Source organism: Bombus huntii, chromosome 6 (genome assembly GCF_024542735.1).
Source record: "Bombus huntii isolate Logan2020A chromosome 6, iyBomHunt1.1, whole genome shotgun sequence".
Taxonomy (NCBI): Eukaryota; Metazoa; Arthropoda; class Insecta; order Hymenoptera; family Apidae; genus Bombus; species Bombus huntii.
In genome coordinates this window covers 1,796,734-1,815,745 of record NC_066243.1, presented here as the reverse complement: position 1 = coordinate 1,815,745, position 19,012 = coordinate 1,796,734, and the positions used below count along the sequence as shown (strand labels likewise).

The following is a 19,012-nucleotide window of genomic DNA, read 5'->3' as shown; positions in this document are numbered from 1 at the left end:
ATTCGTAGATGTTTCATAAAAGCGTTGATAGCGCAGCTTTTGCAGCGAATAAAAAAGAAGAAACGCATCCCTGTTGCTACGACTATTCCCATATCGCAGAAAAGTGCATTCGATAGGCAAATGTACTCGCCGAGCGCAGAAACCTGCGCTTAGGTTCACTTCACTCCCCACCCCCTTTCCGCGGCTACCGCCAACCGCCCCCTTTTACTCTCCCCGGAGTTCTCTATTCCTGTCGTGTATCCGCGCTTCGTCGGCTGCCGCTGTCAGCATCGTCGTCGTCGTCGTCGTCGTCGTCGTCGTCGCCGCCGTCGTTGACGTGACCGTAACGACTCGTGCGAAAAAGTTCGGTCGTCAATGCGTACTCGAGTGGTCCAAGTTCGGTTTAAATTGGTCCAAATTCGGTTAAAGTCGGCCCTATACGCTTCTTAACGTATTAAGGTTAGGAACACTTGGAATATTTTTCGCGAGTTCCAAAGAGATATTTTGTCAAATTTCAAAGTTATCGTTCGGTGGTTATTTTTCTAGTGAATACGTTATTTCCTCCTGGCAATCGTTTCTGGATTTGACAAGATCCTGATCGGTGTTTCGATTCTTCCAGTTGTCGTTGAGTCTCGGATTTTTCTGAACACGATTCCTTGGACTATTGTCACGTGGCGAATGTGAAGAAGAAACGTCATCGCATGGCCAGCCCAAGGTAAGCAACTTCAAGAACGTTTTAACACGTTCAATTAATCTTTTCCTTTCTCGATGTTATTAACGTTAATAAAGTCAAAAACGTGGAAACGCATTAACTAATACTACGTAAATCTTGATCGATCGAATTAGTAAATTAAGTTAACTATCATTTAGTATTATTAACAAATTCTTATTATTTTCTAAATTTTTAACAATACGATTTATATAGATACATTTTTGAAAGGGGCTTAAATCAGCTGAATGTATTCGATTAATTAAGCAATAATACTTACGAATCAAAGTCATTTAGAATAGAAAGACTTGCCTGGATTTCTTTCATAACCTATTCGTGATTGAGAAACTGGTATATTAAGAGAACTAGTCGTTACAAAAAGAAATCGATTTATGAATCATTCTTTGTACTTAGTAATTTCTATAATATTTATCGACTGTTAAATATCTCTTGTTAGTTTTATACAAATTTCAACGAATCTACTTTATCAAATTATCTCCGTGTTTATTAAAACGCTCAGCTACATACGAGATGGGCATGATTTCCTAAAAAATTACAAACTTTGTCAATTACAAGTTCATCGATGAGCACTTTTATCGTATATGAAAACTTATATGGTTATTAATAAATTTAAATTAAGAAATTAACGTCGCCTTTGTAAAGGACAATTTAATCGAGTAAGAAAATCAATTTGTTAACTATTCAAAAGTAATCTCAGTTTGATAAGATCAAATCAAAGGATTATAAGATATGGCAGTGATATATAATGATATACAAAATATAATAACTATTGTTTCCTCAATTTTGCAATGTCAAGTAGATTGATTGCCCCCTTTCATTCAATGTTCCTGACGAATATAACTAAATTATCATCAGGTCCCTTTAGTCGACATGTCCAATGATTCGTTGAAGTGACGATCGAAAGAACACATGACACAAAAAGATACTTCCTCGCTAAATAATGATTTATCGAAACAAAGTGAGCTATTTGTGCATATGATAGACGCATCTTAAATTGATATTCCTCGTTACTTTTTATTTTCGCTTGCTGCTAGCGAGTTGGATATTTTTATTGTAAGAACTTAAATTTTTATTTTGATCGACGAAGGAAACACAAAAAAAAAAGACAGTCAATTACGTAACTAACGTTAGTGTTAGTTTCACATTATAATCCTTTTCGTATCACTTGTTTGTCAGAACTCAAATTTCTATTTTGGTCGACGAAGAAAATACGAAACGAATAGTCAATTATGCAACTGACGTTAATGTTAATTTCATACCATTAACTTTGCTAATAAGACTAATGTTAATACCATATTTATACGTGTTATTACGTGCAATGCTATTGATACTATTGTAAGTACACTATTCCCACTCCTTTCTATAATCTAACGATATAGTAGCCTGCTATGTACGTACTTTGCGGCAATAGAGATTTTATCAAAGGCACGCGATTTCATCTGTTCGAAGTTCCATTTAAAGTTACTGTTACCTAACAGCATGATACAAATTTCTAAGCGAAGAATGTACAAAAATTACTACTAAAAGTTAGAATATCTTATTACTAGAAACGACATATAACATGAAATTAATATAACATGAAATTGCGTAAATATTGCCTTACAACATAATATAATGTAAACCTTGCTAAATATGTCTATAAAAATAAACAGATACAAGTACCTTGATAACTTTTTGTAAAGAATTAAAAAACTGTATCAAACGGCGTATAAAAAATATATAGTTCCATTTTAAAAGATAAAGATTACCTGGAGATCTCGAAAACATCTTCAACACACCTACAAATTTGGCGATGATCGTAAGACGCCCCCTTGAAACGCAAGTTTTATTTGAGTCACTTTTTCGAATAACGTATAGTTTAGGGACCGATTAAAATGAGACACCCTGTACATATTAGGCGTATCAACGAGTAATCCAAATTTTTCAGTGAATCTCAGAGTTTATTTCGTCAGAATTATTAATCGTCAGATCGCTGACAAAGAATAACGTTCTGTGAAACTGCTTCATGACAACCATTTTTAGACCATACACACACTGCTTCTTCAACAAAAGACACCATAAAGAGTCTTGATTGGGACATCTTGTAACGGCCAGCTTACTCGCTAATACAAAAATATTCTAACGATGGGATCTTGTCTAAAGACACAACATTTTTCCATGATGGAATTCATCTCTTGCCTGATACAGTAGCGTCCATTTTTGCGTGCGGATTTTTGCTCGCTGAAGCGTCCGTCGCTATCCCCACCAATTCTTGGAAATGGGACCTCGGAATGAGTCTCGAGCACACCGAATGAGATAAAGCGTCGAATGAAACTTGACACGGATCCTCGTCGATTGTTCCGGTCGCATATCGATTGATGCTCGAGCCCGCGTTCGCACATATCGGTATCAGTATTGTCACTCACACTCGTTCCTCCTTGTTCCTTTTCTTTGCTTTTGTTGTATTCGCAGAATATCACTTGCCCGAATAAGCGTCCCAATTTGGTCCCAACTGCGGATGCTAAAGTGGGCATTACTACAGACGACTTACAGTTATAGAAAGCAACGATGGATGTTCTGATCGAACACTTCGCCCTACTTTTTTTTTAAATAAGTTTTTGGTTTGACCGAAACATTTGGCGTATACGTCCGATAATTCGTAATAAACCACTCGTATTGTACAATTTTACTGAAAAATGAAATATCGCGAAGAGTCAGGATAATATATAAAAGTGGGAATTTCGGTCACTTCGTCGATATCAAACGCTCTTTCGAGCACTTGTTGTACTTCCTAGAGACCATCGAGCCACTCAAGGTCAATTGATGCCTTTAACATAAGCTTCAAAGAGCACGTTGGAGAAATGCTCTCTTCACGTACGGCACGGTGTTCGTTGGTTTCCGATTCGAAGTCGCTCTTTCTCGCAGCTTGGCCACTTTCATCCGGATGCATCTGGGAACGAGCTATTAATATATAAATCTTATTTCGGTCCGCAATGTGTTTACAAGTTCGAACTGCTCGTACGCGCGTTTAACGGAAGCGCGGTGAATCAGCTTGATATCCAGCCGAACCAGGCGTCCTGTGAAAGGCAAAATACTTTGACTAAAGACACGCAACGATATGTAAGATTCGGAAGAGTGAAATTGAAATCATTTTTATATTATGCAAGTGGTTTTAAGCGTAAAACAGATATCTTACTACATACAGGGTGTCTACAAATTCTCCCCGTTTAAAGAAACTGACAAATGATAGATGACATAAAATAAAACATTGGAACATTTTCCTTCTTGTTTCTTATGTTTTGATTATGATGAGCGGCCTTGTTTCGATCGAAAGTCACTTGAAAGTAGCGTATTGAACTTGACTTTCTTTTTTTCCTTTTCTTTTTGTCATACGGGAACAAAAATATGGCACACCATTTTTAAATGGTGAGTGACAGAGTGACCTTCAAATAACTTCGGAAAGTTCGAACGAAAATTTTTTATTTGCATCATAATCTACGTTAAAAACAATAAAAAAAACGTTCTTATATTTTTTTCGTATCATCTAGTGGAGAGGTGGGATGAAAGGATCGATCTGTTGGCGACAATAGCTTTTTCACTCTGGAACACCATTCATGTATGTGCAATCGTATACAAACTCAAATCGTTATTGTTTCAAGCATAATAGTAACGCTTGATTGAATTTTTTTTTTTTTTTTTTTTTTGGTTAGAAGTAAAATTTTTGATAGTTTGTCGAAACTTGTTGCGAAATACTCTTGTTAGCGACCAACGTGTTCGGTAATATTTATTAAAAAATGATAACGTGAAATATGTTTTCGTTAATTTTAATTAATGAAAAAACTATATTTTGCTTTTATTATCCCCGATCAAAGAATCAAATTAATTAAATAATCAAACAGGGTAACGGTTTCGGATTTGCGTTTGATTAAATATCAAATAATAGAAAGAGAAAAGCTTTTTAAAAAATTGTGTACCTCTACATTCGTTATTCATTTATACATGCTTAAAAAGCTACGAGTTTCATAGATACTGTTATTTACTATGAAAATACAGAAAATATAAAAGAGTACAAAATGAATGCTTTTAAAACAATGCTCCTGTTCAAAATTCAAACGAAAAGTTGAAATTGTGGTATAAAATAAAAAGCTACTTACTTTTTTCCTTTTTTTAAAATAAATTGGGCACACGAAGGAAGGCAGCCCCTTAGTAGCCCCATAATATTCATGCAGCCATCTCTAGCTCTTGATGTATCGCAGCTACCGTTCACTAGCTTGGTCCTTAGAATACAAACACAAACCAAATCCTGCGTCATCATCTAATTCCGATTCAGAACTGTCTTTCTTGTCAGTTTGCTCCATTTTCGAATATCCATAAGATGATTTTCGTTTTCCACGACGTATCTCATATTAGGAACACCTTGGGTTCGGAAAAAGAAGTTAAATTGATATGAGAACGGTTTATTAGTGGTTCGTATAGACGATAACGCAATTAGTTGATAATACAAAGACTCGAGGCTAATAAAGAAAATGGTCAAATAATTTACTTTCGATGTTGCGCAAACCTTCTTTGTAAATGAATATAAAAACTCGCTACAGAAGAGAACATAATGGTATATTACTGAAACGATCGTATTCGCGTAAATGAAAATCGCATGCGGACGATGTTGTCATTAGTTATAATGGTTCTAAACCCTACTTCAGTGTCATTCCACTTCTTTGTAAAAATACGATGGAATTTCGTACGAAGCACGTGTCTCGTACTCGTTGACGTTGCTCCACCGATCACTTTCATCTAGAAATTATTATATTTTTACTTATTTATATCGATCAAATTTAGAAACATTAATACTTAAACATTTATAGCTAATAATGAAACAATTTGAAGTTCAGCCAAATTTAATATAGATAACATCAAGATAGGATTAATAGCTTTAGTTTAATGAATATTAAAATAAGATTAAGAGCTTTGGACGAATATTTGTACGCAATACGCAAGAAAATCTCTTTCCATCGTTTAAAAAGGATTTAGTCTCGTTTAACCACATGAAATGGTTTTTACCGCTTGGTGGATGAATGGTGCTTCAATTTTGTAATATATTTGTAGTTTATCCTTTCAACGACGACAATGTGTATGTGTATAATAACGATGTTAATGATCTCTTCTGTAAGATAGATGCTATATAAATTACATTTGGTCACATACTACGTACTACCTTTGCGACGATAAAACTAATTAACCACCGCAACGAATTTTCAATGAACGTGACTCACGAAGGTAATACCCTCTAATGAACATAATTCTGACAATACTCGCGCGTAATTCTACAAAGTTATTAATAGTAGTGTACCAAAGTAGATGTTGAAATTTTTTGATGTTTGAAATCTTTAATCGTTCCATTATGCAGCAATTTATTTCAACTGAAAAATCAAAGCAACGTTTAAAAGTCTAATATTAATTCGACAAAATTATTTATTCTGCGAACAATAGCAATTAGCGAAGTTTCCGACGTATTGTAGTATTGTCACATCGTTGAGAATTTCGCCAAATAGATTACGGTTTATAATTTATAACTATGCTGGAAAGTTTTGAAACACCTGTTATAAGCTAATTTTAGCCCGCCAAAATTTAATTCATAATAAATAATACGGTACTTGTAAAGAACTTGTCGAATACCATTCCAAGATTCGTTATCGACACTGTATATTTCAAGCAAAAATTAATATAAATAAATTTTAACAGGAAACGTTTAATTATTTATTTATTACGTTTAGGCGCGCGCTTGTTACCATCTCAAGAAAGTATAAATGATTTTAAAACGCTTAAAATTACTTAAATTCGTGTTTTTACTTGCTTATTTATAGCCTGCAAATGTCCGAGGATAAATGTCTGCCAGTGTAGACTAAGCTTGACGTAGGATTCTGATTCCTGCATCGATACAAGTTGCTTCCGGTGCCGATTTGCCGATACCAAACTACATACATTGTACCATGCATCATGGAACCTAAAGTTTGATTCACACTGGCAATCATGGTACGGTCAGATCACGTCAAATCAGACACCGGTGAAAATCTCTTACATGTAACACGATAGCATTCACAGTAGGCGGATCGGTCAAGTTAAATGAAAATCTCTTGACCGATGCTTGATTTGACGTGATCTGACCGTGATCGCTATTCTGAATCAGGCTTTAGTGCGAATAGCTCCGTAAAATCCTAGAGTTTGATTGATCGCGAACCGTACTTTTGACATTCAGCGTAAATCGGACTTAGGTGTTGATGCATACATCGTAACATGTTTCAGCGCGTATAAGGAGCTTTAGTTTCAATGCACTTTTCACGAAGTAGTACAATCTTTTATTATCTTCCTTCGCACATGTATTTTTAATTACTGAAGTAGTTATATATGAAATTTAATTATTGACAATAGTAGAAATCTAATATAAAAGAGATTTAACTAATTAATAATAGCAATATATTCGAATAAATTACATAAGCAGATGTACATGTATATAAAATATGTTATACGTGATATAATTATACGTGTGTCGTACAGATTGCATTAGACCAATGTAAATATTTGCATTAAGCAGTTATTTTAACATTTTCATTTTAACTGGATTAAATCTAATTTATTTTTTGGGGAATTATGTATGTAATTATTAGTATAGTTGAGCAAGAAATTACGATGTATTAATTAAAAGAATAGTAAGCTATTAAAAATAATTAATGCAATTAAAAAACGCAACATAAATTTCCAATGTAAAAAAAGATACTAACTGATAAAACTAAAACGTAATGAGCATAGTTTCAATGCACGTGAAAAAGGAGGTCGAGTTTTATGTGCATATTTATTATTCTAAGTGCTTCTACGATGCTAAACTTTTCATATTACTTAGTAAAATGTTTATTATCGTATATAACGGTTGTATCAGTTACAAGTTACTGTATCTACACACTCTCGTCTCTTTTTATCGTTATACTTAATTTATTGCTATATCATTACATTGATATCGAGTAGTTTATTAATAAGAGTTATTATGGTTCTTAGTTTCCAAACTATTTTGCAAAACCTCTAATCAACTATAATTTTATTCTCGTAAGTGAAAGAAAAATTCTACGATTATACAGCTGAGGCTTAATTTACGTTACTAACTTTATACTACTAATAACAATTAGGCATTAAGCTGCAGGTTTAGCGTACGATATGCAAAGATTCTTTGAAAAAGCGAAGCATTTTAAGGCAAACATAATTTCAGTTAAAATTATGTTATTATATTATTTCGATATAACAGTTATTGTTAGGTTGCAGCTAGACATTATTATTATTATTACTATTAGCCTGTTTTGTACGATTTCATATCTTTATTGACATAATTGGGGCGATAGAACCTATATAAAAATTTATTTCGCCCATTAATTCCATTATAACAACTATTTCGCTTTTAATATTTACATATATTTTTACATATACTCTCTGCTTTTCGATTTTCCATAAATGCATAAAAATCCGCATATTTGTAAAAATAAGGAGGGGTAAGCGTAGCCTAAAATAATTAGTAATGATATTGAAATCTGCATATATACATATGAAATACGATCGTAAAGAGTACAATAACTAGATTTTCAATTAAGAAGGGATTGATTACGTCGATATCCATGAGAAAGTACTATGTACTTCTGGTAGTGTACAGTAATTGATAAGAGGCTGGAGAGAAACGCAGTATATGTCATTCGAGTTCGAAGGAAACGTTTCACGCGTATACATCGCAGCTTGAGTGCGGATGATGAAAACAGGCCTGACCAACGGCTCTCTGTTTGCAACATGGTAAAAGGTACGGAGAGCGTGGTTGCGTAATACCGCCTTATTGCTCGGCGAAGGAGAAAGTCGGCTTCACGACGTCTGCACGCTCTCTTATGTACTTATACACACATATATACATACACAACACACACATACACACATGAACGTTCATCGTTCGTAAACCGGTCAGGTCCGATAGAATCGGAGACAACAATAAAATGGCAAACATTGTGTAACATGCAAATTTCAAATTTCATTTTTCAATGAAATTTCTATCGTTGAGATATTACGGAGAAGGTAATGTTTTTTTTAAATTTTAACCAAAATTTTCTATCATCCGAGGTGCTTCGAGCTTAACCGTAATTTCATGTTTTCCGAAAGTTTAACATATAGAGCACGGAGGCGTAAATACCATGGCTTGTTGAGGCAGTTAATTAAACTTTTAATCAATTAAATATCGTTATATCGTACATCGTTATATACGTTAAATATCGTATCAAAGATCGCATCAAAATGCTTACATATTTGTTTAAATATTATATCAAGTAATACGTTAAAACGTTTTTATTAACACCCACGAAGCCTCCCTTCTTACTACTCCAGATCTCGATTATTCGAGTTGGGTTCGTTCCACGTCACGTCGGATAATCGACTCTACTGTATTTGTAGCGCGACAATATCCTTCAAAAGTAGAACACGCTGAATCATATTCTTCACGCGTGTCTGAGATTCCCCCTCTAGGGACAAATTTCCTGGCTGTCTGTACTTTTTACGAGCGCGCGCTAACGAACAATTATTCAGAAAAGGACATAACGGCGACTTCGCATTATAATATACGGCATTTTTGGTCGTCAAAATTACCGATATTACGTACTTTGCGTTACGTTTATTCGAAAACGGCGAGGTGAAGGCTGAATATATTCAAACTTTCATTGTAGGGTACAAAGTTATTCGAGCTGTTGCGGATGCGTAATCACAAAATGTATTTCACAAGAGAACGTTCAAAATAACTTTTGCAAAATTACGATTATCGTATTACATGGAAAGATTATCTACGAGAAACAAAAAGCACGTTAATTCGTTAAAATCGATATATCAATCGGTACGTATATTGCGTTTAGTTACCCACACGGACAGAGAACGCTGTGTCGTGCCGTAATTACTAATTACTCTGTATTCAGTCTCTCGTGCAGACAATTATGAAAGCCGCCGTCATAGCACGAGAAAACTGCCCTTTCCCACGAAACTCACTCATTAGTAGATGCCTTTTCTCTGTTGACCGGAATTCTGGAATTTGTAGCTCTAGATTCGATCTTGTTACAGCAAAATATAGTGTCCGCCGACTGCCTTCAGACTCGCTCCACTCGATCCATGACAGTTTTAGCAGATCGCAATTACGATTAAATTATACAGCGATAGACTGCTTCATTTGCATTCAATTTTTTCTTCCAGTTTTTAGTTAACCACGATGGTACGATATACCTACGGTGGGTCACGAAACTGTTTGAACAGTTAGAAACGTTTTGTCGTATAAATCTTACACGCAACATCTCGAGATCTCATTAGCTCTAGAACGAGACGCGCCTATCGTCGCGGTACTTGTAAAGTTTGCAACGAATTCGTAAATGTATATAGAAGTTGAAAAATATTTATCGGAAACGTATAGTTTGCAGAGATCGACAAAGTATTGGAACAGTCAATTGCAGTCGAACCTACGACGTACGAACCAAACCTAATTCCAAGTCCCTCTTTTAATATCATAAACATTTCAAAATAATACGTAACTTTATCGTCACTTTCATTGTAATCTTTTTTCTAATATATTTCTCGTATTTACGTTACAAAACTTTTTCGTACAATGTATATCTAGATACTGGTATTCCTTCGTTGTTGATCTATTATCATCACTATACGCCAGAACATACATGTTTATTTTTCGATTCCATTAGTCTTCTTACTTTTTCAAACACTCGAGTTATTCTATATATTATTATTATTATTCTATATATTATGTATTCCAAAAATGTTATTCATAAAGCTGAAATGTGCTGAAGCAGATCGTATTGAACATTTACTGTAGCCTCGTCGAAGGACAATACTTGTAAACACATTGGCACGTAACATCCGAAACAATTCTTTTATTATTGATCCTGTACGATCTTGACAGTCATCGTATGGAACATGGATGAATTTCCCTTGACGCACGATTTCACGTAATATAAAAAAACGTACATGTTTCTTTTAAAAGTATTGCAAATATAAAAAAATTATACATGCTATTGTATCGATTATAAAAAACTGTAAAACTATGTCTTCTTTCATTTTTTTCCTAACGCATCCCATTTACGAGAAAAAAGTTGGCTAATAATAGCGTGAACACCTGAACAAATTTTTCTATTATAATCACACAGTAGTCGTGTCTCGTTACAGTGCTAACAAAATATGAAAAGGTTTCGCATATCGTGCACAATATGTTCGTAAAAATGTCCTATGGTAAGCGTTCGAATGCGTTCGTGAACCGCTGTGAACGACAAAGAACTTTAATTACGTATAAAACAGTAAATTAACGAGTTATCGATGTTTTCGTTAACGTTTTACACGATCGGCAATTGTCAAAAACAAATACAGCCTGAAAAGAGGAAAAGCAAACTATTACTTAACGTCGGCTCATGTGTTGCATGTACACATCGTTTTCAGATTCTCGCGATAACGAAGATTTTCACTTTCGAATTCACTTGGCGATACGAAACGCGCTGATAGGGTGCGAAACTTAATATTACTTTTATGCAAATATAAAAGGAGGGAAAACATTACTTTCTCGTATTAAATCGAGCTGAAATTATTTGAACGTATCTTACCATCGCGAGTGAATTGTACAACGCGTTTCTAAAGGAATTTAAATTACATGTACCTACATGTATACAATTATACAATTCGTGGGATAATTAGTTAATAAATTCAGGCAGACAACACAGACATTTGATCATCCTTTGAAAAATAAATATAAATAATAATGCAAAAGTAGTTATAAAAACTGTGTATGTACGTAGTATATTCTCCTATGTAATGTAATATTTATTTAATACAAATTGTATGCTTTTCACTGTTTTTATTTCCTAGTTATTTTATTACAAACGTGTTATTTCAGTCGCATGACATTTTTTTTTTTTTAATGCAAAAGACTAAATGAAGTAAAATTTATTCGAGTTTCTCAATAAATGTAGCGAGCAGGCGTTTTAATAATTAACTGTTTAATCCAATCTCAAGTCAATTTCGTGTAAATACATACATAAATATTAATTCATACGATTACTTCGTTTTCTATATCGATCAAAATTTTTTATTCAACCGAATAGCCTGGAAATGCATACGTTATTACTATTGCTTTGTACGAGTTCATCAAGAATTTAGTTGCCTGACCACATGGTGATACGTTATTATTGTTATTACTAAATAAATTATTCTTATCCGATGTTTCATACATAACAAAAATGTTTGAATTATTATTTTCAAAATTACATGAACTGCATACTACAATGACAACTTGTAGCATGACTATGTGAACATGAAACGTTCGCTTAAATTCTTTTCATTTTCCATGGGCATAAGTTATGTCGAAAAGTATGTTGTGTATTTGCGATATATTTTATATAATATTGGAGGCCGGTTTACGCTTGTTTATTTTATAAATCTTTTGTTTGAAATAGTATTGAAAGTTCTTTGGTATATTCTTTCACAGCGGTATAGCTAATACACAAAAAATTCACATTATTTTCTCTTGCTTAAGCTTATTGATAGTTATTCTACGATCAAAGCCACACATTACGTTAAAAGTCTCTTAAAAGCGTACTGGCCTCCTAAATACTACCTTAGCGATACTGGTCTTGAAAATGTAGAGTGAAAATGTAGAGTAGAGGAAACGTGTAAGGTAAGTTTCGCAAAATCTAAAACGAGAGTATTTTAGAAACACGACATCGAAGATATTGTCTGTCGAGGGTAAAGTGTGTCAATTCCAACGAAACGTAATTCCATTAATAGACCTACTACGATAAAAAGTAAAAGCATACGTACTTATTTCGTCCGAATAAAGGTGACTCCGTATACTATCACCTAATAATAATAATATGTATTCGTAACATTTTACGCTATTTATGTCTGCTATACAGGGCGCTTCATAACACGTGGGACCAACCTCGATGCTTGGCAATACAAAAACTAGGAAAAGAGTTCATACAAACGCGTGTCCTGTCTGACCTTGTTTCGCAGTTATAGCCACATTTGTGTTTCGATAATCCGCAACTGCTTAGCTTCGTAAAAGTTGCTGGAAATGGCTCGGTCTGCGTTATGCGACATACAGCTGGTCGCATATTGAAAGATGGCGAATTTTTTTGACACTATTTCGAGCACTTTCTACGAAGATAAGCTGTCGCGGATCATCGTGACACGAAAGTAGCTGCAACTTTGAAACAAGGTCAAATAGGACACACGCTTGTATGAACTTTTTTCATTGGCTCCGCGTCTCCTGTACACTGCTGAAGTGGGTCGCGCATGTTGTGAAACATCCTGTGTATTAGAAACGTTAATGTCGAGAAACGAAGTGAAACGAAAAGAAGTGCGCGAACATTTGTAGAAGTTGGTCGAAGAGAAAATTTCCGGGTCGAAATTTCAGGCAATAGCGTCGAAGCAATGCAAGACATGTTTGAGCATACACGGTATACCTATGTATATATATAGTACGTCAATGTTATAACCTAACAATGATAGCAGATGTATATTCGTAATATTCTACGTTATACATGTCTCGTATATCGGAAATGTTATCGTCCGAGAAATGAACTGAAAGAAAAAAAGTGCGAGAAGATTTTTGGAAGCTGGTCGAAGAGAAAATATCCGGGTCAAAATGTTAGATAGCAGAGCGAAGGGAATGTGGAACGGGAAGGTGTGAAAAGGGAAAAGGGAATGTTATAACCTAGTATATAATGAGAGTATTTATTCGTAATGTTCCGCGTTATCTATGTCTGGCGTACGTTAGAAGCGTTAATATATTCGAAAAACGAAAAGAAAGGCGAGAATATTTTTAGAAGTTGATCGAAGAGAAAATTTCCGGGTGGAAATGTCAGGCGGCATACTCGAGGGAATGCGATACACGTTTGCGCATATGTAGTAATATGCAGTGTACCTACGTGTACATACCGTTCATTTCGCAAGTGGTACGGTAATGCAGGCATCGTGTCGGTGCATCCGAGAAGGAACAACCGGTTAGCTTTGTCTCAGCGATGTCTAGCGGGGCGGTCGTAATAGCTGCTGTTATAGCGCGTGACATAAGGCCGGGGCTGGCTTCGCCGTAAAGATTGCATTTTCTCATGAAAGCCGGATGAATCACGTCGTGAGAGTGAGCGCGCGCACACCGATCCAGCTCTTCTGCTCTTCTTTCCTCCACCGCTATTTTCCACTTCTCCTCTCTTAGCCTCTTCTCGAGCTTGTGATCCGAGCCGCCGCGTTTCGCTACAGAAAGTAATAAGATTTCGCAGTTGCCCTCACGAGCGGTCCTTCTCGACCAGAAATCGCTGGGTGTATCGTGAGAAAGAGACTACTACCGTTCTTTACGAAACGTCAAAGCGAATCCTCATAGTCTGCGACCAGTTTCAACGTGTCGTTTCTATCTCGTTGCTATTCGAGCTAATTCTATCGCGCTAATTTATTTGCGCTCGTATACGAATCGTCTCGGCGGTCAAATCGATCAATTTCAATTCTTATAGCTTCAAGTATACCGATAATGACCAATTTTTTAGAAACAAATTAATTACCCTACCGTTGCGCCAGTATTTGGGCACTTTCAAATTATCGCAAGCATGTATATGAGATATACTTCGCGTAAAACTCTAGTTCGATCTAATTTCCGCTTCTGATCTTCTCTCAGGCGACCATAATATAGAGTTCGTTTATTGTTCATTTATTCACTTACTCGGCTATTGTTCGTCCGTCTATCTATACAAGAAGATGACACGGATAAAAGCAAATTCCAAGGTAAATTAAAAATTATCATATTTGCAACATCGTCCCTTTTCTCTGCTGTTCGATTTATGGAGCTGATCGGCGTGGTTTCTGAACGAGTCATACGTTCATCCGTCACGTAAATCAATTATACAGCATCTTGATTGAGCAACTTTCAAGCACGCAGATATCGTTCTACCTTTCGAAAGCAAAATCTACCATCCAGTATTTACATTACAACTATCGCGTATCTACTTTAACACTTTCACAACGAGTGTCACGTATGCGTGACTTTAGCTGCCAGTGACTATAATATCGTACGAGCTACACGAAAATTACTGCAAAATAAAATGTGGAACATTGAGAAAAAGTAGAGGCGCGGTAAAATGATTAAAAAATGTAAAGTTAAACGAAAACCCAATAGAATTTCGTAGAAAGAATAAGAAACTTTTACGCAAAATATCACGTGTCAAGCAAAACTGCATTTTTATTACAAATTTCGCGTTTCAATTGTAAATGTGATAAAAAGTTCGAACGTTACAGTATACAGTAGCTAAAAGCGTTCTTTTATTAGATTCAATGTTTCATTTTCATAACCAAGTCAAATTTTTATAATCATACGAGAGTACTACCAAACGATACAAAATTTCATATATTTAATCAATTAGTATGTAAACGCTATAATAAATACAATGGTGCGCCAACACTATTTATGACCACTGCAGTTGAAGATTTTGGTTGCATTTATTTAATACCAATTGTAGCTTTAATAACAATTAACATAATATGTGCAGCTTCTAGGAAAAATAAAAAATAACTTACGATGCAGCAATGTCGCGGAAGCAACGAATGCAAGTTTTTAACAAGTTCCATCGTTGTTTAATAGTTGCAGTTTCTTCTACTTTTGCACTCCCGCTCGGAAATTTGGAACATGTCGTAATTTCGAAAGAAATGGCTTACTTGTGTAAAAGATATTTGATCGATATTATCGTTTCTTTTTATTTTGTTATTGTCATTCTCGTGTTAGGCTTTCGCCCATTACAAGCGAGATACTATTCTAATTAAAAAAGTACATAAAAAGCATATAGATAGATAGATATTTGATATACTCGAAAAATTCATAAAATGGTTTTTTTTACTGTCATCTCAGCAACTGTGCGGCGACCTGGTTGAGGAATGCAGGTTACAGTCTTATCTATAAAGAGATTAAATTTCATGATCCAGCGATAAGCCGCTCGCTTATGGTAACGTCTTTAGTATGCCCATGTTTCTTCCGGCTGTCACACGTCTAGAAAACGCTTGGCGATCTTTTTAAAAAATAACGCATTAATGCGAAATTTCTCGTAAAACTCGGAAGAGAAGTGTTGGAAAATGTCGAAGTGGCTGACATGCTAGAAGAAGCACATAGAATGCTGTGAAGCCACCGACTATTTACAAATGGGTGAAAGGGTTTGAAGAAGGAAGAGAAAACGTGGAAGATCAACACCGTGTAATATTATTAATCTCGTTTTAAATTTTCTACACTTTTCGTGGATTAGTATTATTCTGCAATTTCAGTTTCAGTATCGTCCGTATCGAAGCGAAAACGTTCTACATCGAAGACGTCTATATAACAATTCCATCGTCACAGTTCAAATTGTCGTAAAGTCTTAAACAATCCGCTGGAACGAGGTGCCTCGTTTCTTGTAAATTTCTAAATCTGCGTCTGATATAGGTTTACCATTTGTCTATGATATCTCTAGATCAGTGAAAACGTCCACAACTTATTTGCTCGATGAAAATCATTATCGATGAAGTTGCAAAAAATTTATTTAATTCTGTCATACAAAACGTTCTTTTCGTACGAGAACGCGGTCGAAGAGAGACAAAGTTGTTCTTGGATAGAAAGATAATTAAAATAATTTGTATACATCGTCATCGTTGCGCTATTCGTCATCTGGTATGGAACGTAATAAGGTTCCGTTGTTATAAGCAATTCTTCAGCGAATGGTATCCTGAGGAAAGAGTTGCCAATATATTGAAATTAGCTTCTCAAGGAAACAGTAAACTGACCTTATTTCATGAATTCTTTCCTTCGGGGCAAAATCGAAAGCCACAAAGCGAAGATACACTTTCAGCGAAACGACTTCTTTGTTAACTTTTCAAGTTAATTCGTACGAAATGGGTTTTCTGATTCAGCAGTCATTCCGTATGTCAGCCAATTATGTAAGTATTACGTACATTGACATACAATAGCAATTGTACAAACTTATTATATATGTATATCAAAGCAAGATAACGAGTCTGTCACAATTTTATATTATGTCACAGTATCGATGTATTATTTTGTCGACACTGAAACGAAATATAAATTTCCGTGAAATAAATTCGTGATATTCGTAACCTTATTTGTATTCCATTCGTTGATTTTCTTGAATCATTTGAGTATGAATGTAACTTGAGTACGAAGGAATATATAAAAGAGAGAAATTATAAAAGAAAGGCAAAGAATTCGTCTGGAAAGAAATTTGTACTTTATTAAATCAATTTACCAATTAGGGAATTTTCATAAAACTTTTACGCGACTTATCCTCGAAGCGAGTAATACAAATTTGTTTAACGACAAGATTACAACCTGTGAATATAGCGAGAAGCAAATTCCTTAGGAAGCTACATCTCACGAGACGTAAAGTGAATCGAGGAACAGACGATAAATTGGAATGATTCATTTCCATCAGATAGTACGATACGTCCCTACGTGGTTACTGCCAGCGCAAATTCCACAGTGCTTACTAATACGATTTACAATTAGAAGAAAATTTCTCATAAGATAAGCACAGCTGTACAAGAAGCAAGCAATTGCTTTTAAGCTATTTCGTAGAGTGTGAGCAAATATTTACGAATATTTGTAAATGTACGTGCAGACAAGATGCATGCTATGACGAGACGTAAAAAGTTTATTTCAAATCAAGAGGAATTCCTCGAGGATGGAACGAAACGTATAGAAATGCGAAAATTTTTATTTGTAATGTTTAACCCTCGGTAACAGCGTACTGCCTCGTTTTCGACCAGTAATTTTAAACAATTTTTCATTTTCTCCGTACTTGCGTGTAGATTTTGCCCTGTTTAAAAAAGTTAAGGCAGCGTGTAGCAATAAAAACAATTAGACGATATTCTAGAAACTTGGAAGAATATTCGAGAGTTTTGTGGGATTTTGTAAACCACAAAAACCTAGAAGAAACTGCATAGATTTAAGCGACTCGGTACGTAGACGACGTCAGCAGAAAAGTAAGGCTGCAGCCGGAGGATTAATTAACTTACTAAATATAAGATGAACGCAAACGTAATTAAACACAATAAATATAATAATATTTATGATAAAAAAGTGTTTTTACTAAATTGTATATCAATTTCTTGTTATATGGATTATAGATAATATATTTTTATAATAATATTGTAAGGATTATCATTTCTATCATGGGAGAAATTTTTCCTTCCAATTTCCAGTTACGTTTATTTCCCCCGTTTTCTCTCTGTTTTCTGCTGCTCTGTACTTTATTTTTAAAGTACGATTAACTAACATCAATACCTGAAAATGTTACCTTACTGTAACTAAAATTTCATGTAAATGTTGCTCAGCAAAGTTACACGGTTGTGTAAGTACCAACGTGTAGAACGATACTTTTATTGAAATAAAAAAGTTAACTTTGTTCTTTTACACCGGGAAGCTGACTGTATTCAGTTAGAGAAGGGATTTTGTACCAGCGCAGTTCTTGTCTCTTAAAATTTCCAACGAAAATAATTATAACTAAAAATAACAGTGACGATCTCCCAGAAACCATTTACGACTCTCTTGGGGGTCGTAACCCATGGGTTAGTGGTTCAAGGTTTGTTCTTCGTAGAAGTCGAATCACATATATTTTAGACGTTACTTGTATATACAATTCGTAGACAAAAGCATAAATATAATTCATAAACGAGGAAGTGTGTACTTTGCGGAACGTCGTATATCTTAATCGTAAAATAATGACTTACTTGTGAATCATTCGACAAACACGGAAAAATGTGCTTTCCAGCAAAGTTCGTGTTTGAAGTTATCATCTACGAAAAATGTTGATATGGGAAATTTGACCTGTTGGGCATTCGGTAGGTTTTTCTAGCTCTAAATTATCTACGCGTGACTCATCAGTAGCACATTATCCCGCGAGAGTCCCATAGCAGATCGACTGGATGTTCGCTTTCTAATCTTCGTCTTAATCTGATCACCGATCTGCAAGGACGACTAATTAGGACGTTGCGCAAGTCGTTTCTTACGTTTCATTGCATTTGCCTTAATTTCCTTTTCAACAGTTGATATTTTTGGATCTTTCCGTAGATCTTCGTTGCTGATCTGCCGCAGGGCAACCCTTCCGAGTAGAATCGATCGCGGTGACTTAAATTTAGCGACTTTAGCCCTTTGCTGCTGTTCTCTACAGGGCTAATGACCACGATAAATGATTCACATTTTCATAGAACAAGCAACACGATGTTTAACTCGTCACCTCTTATACA

The 19,012-nt window shown here is 35.0% G+C and overlaps 1 protein-coding gene across 1 annotated transcript in view; it reads left to right on the top strand.

Moving 5' to 3' along the window:
• Positions 1–289: 289 nt before the first annotated feature.
• LOC126866874 (brain tumor protein) overlaps positions 290–19,012 on the top strand; it is a 180,718-nt gene continuing 161,995 nt past the window's right edge. Inside the window, exon 1 of the mRNA XM_050620861.1 lies at positions 290–694. The gene's annotated coding sequence lies outside the window, so the exon portion shown is untranslated. The remainder of the gene's footprint in view (positions 695–19,012) is intronic.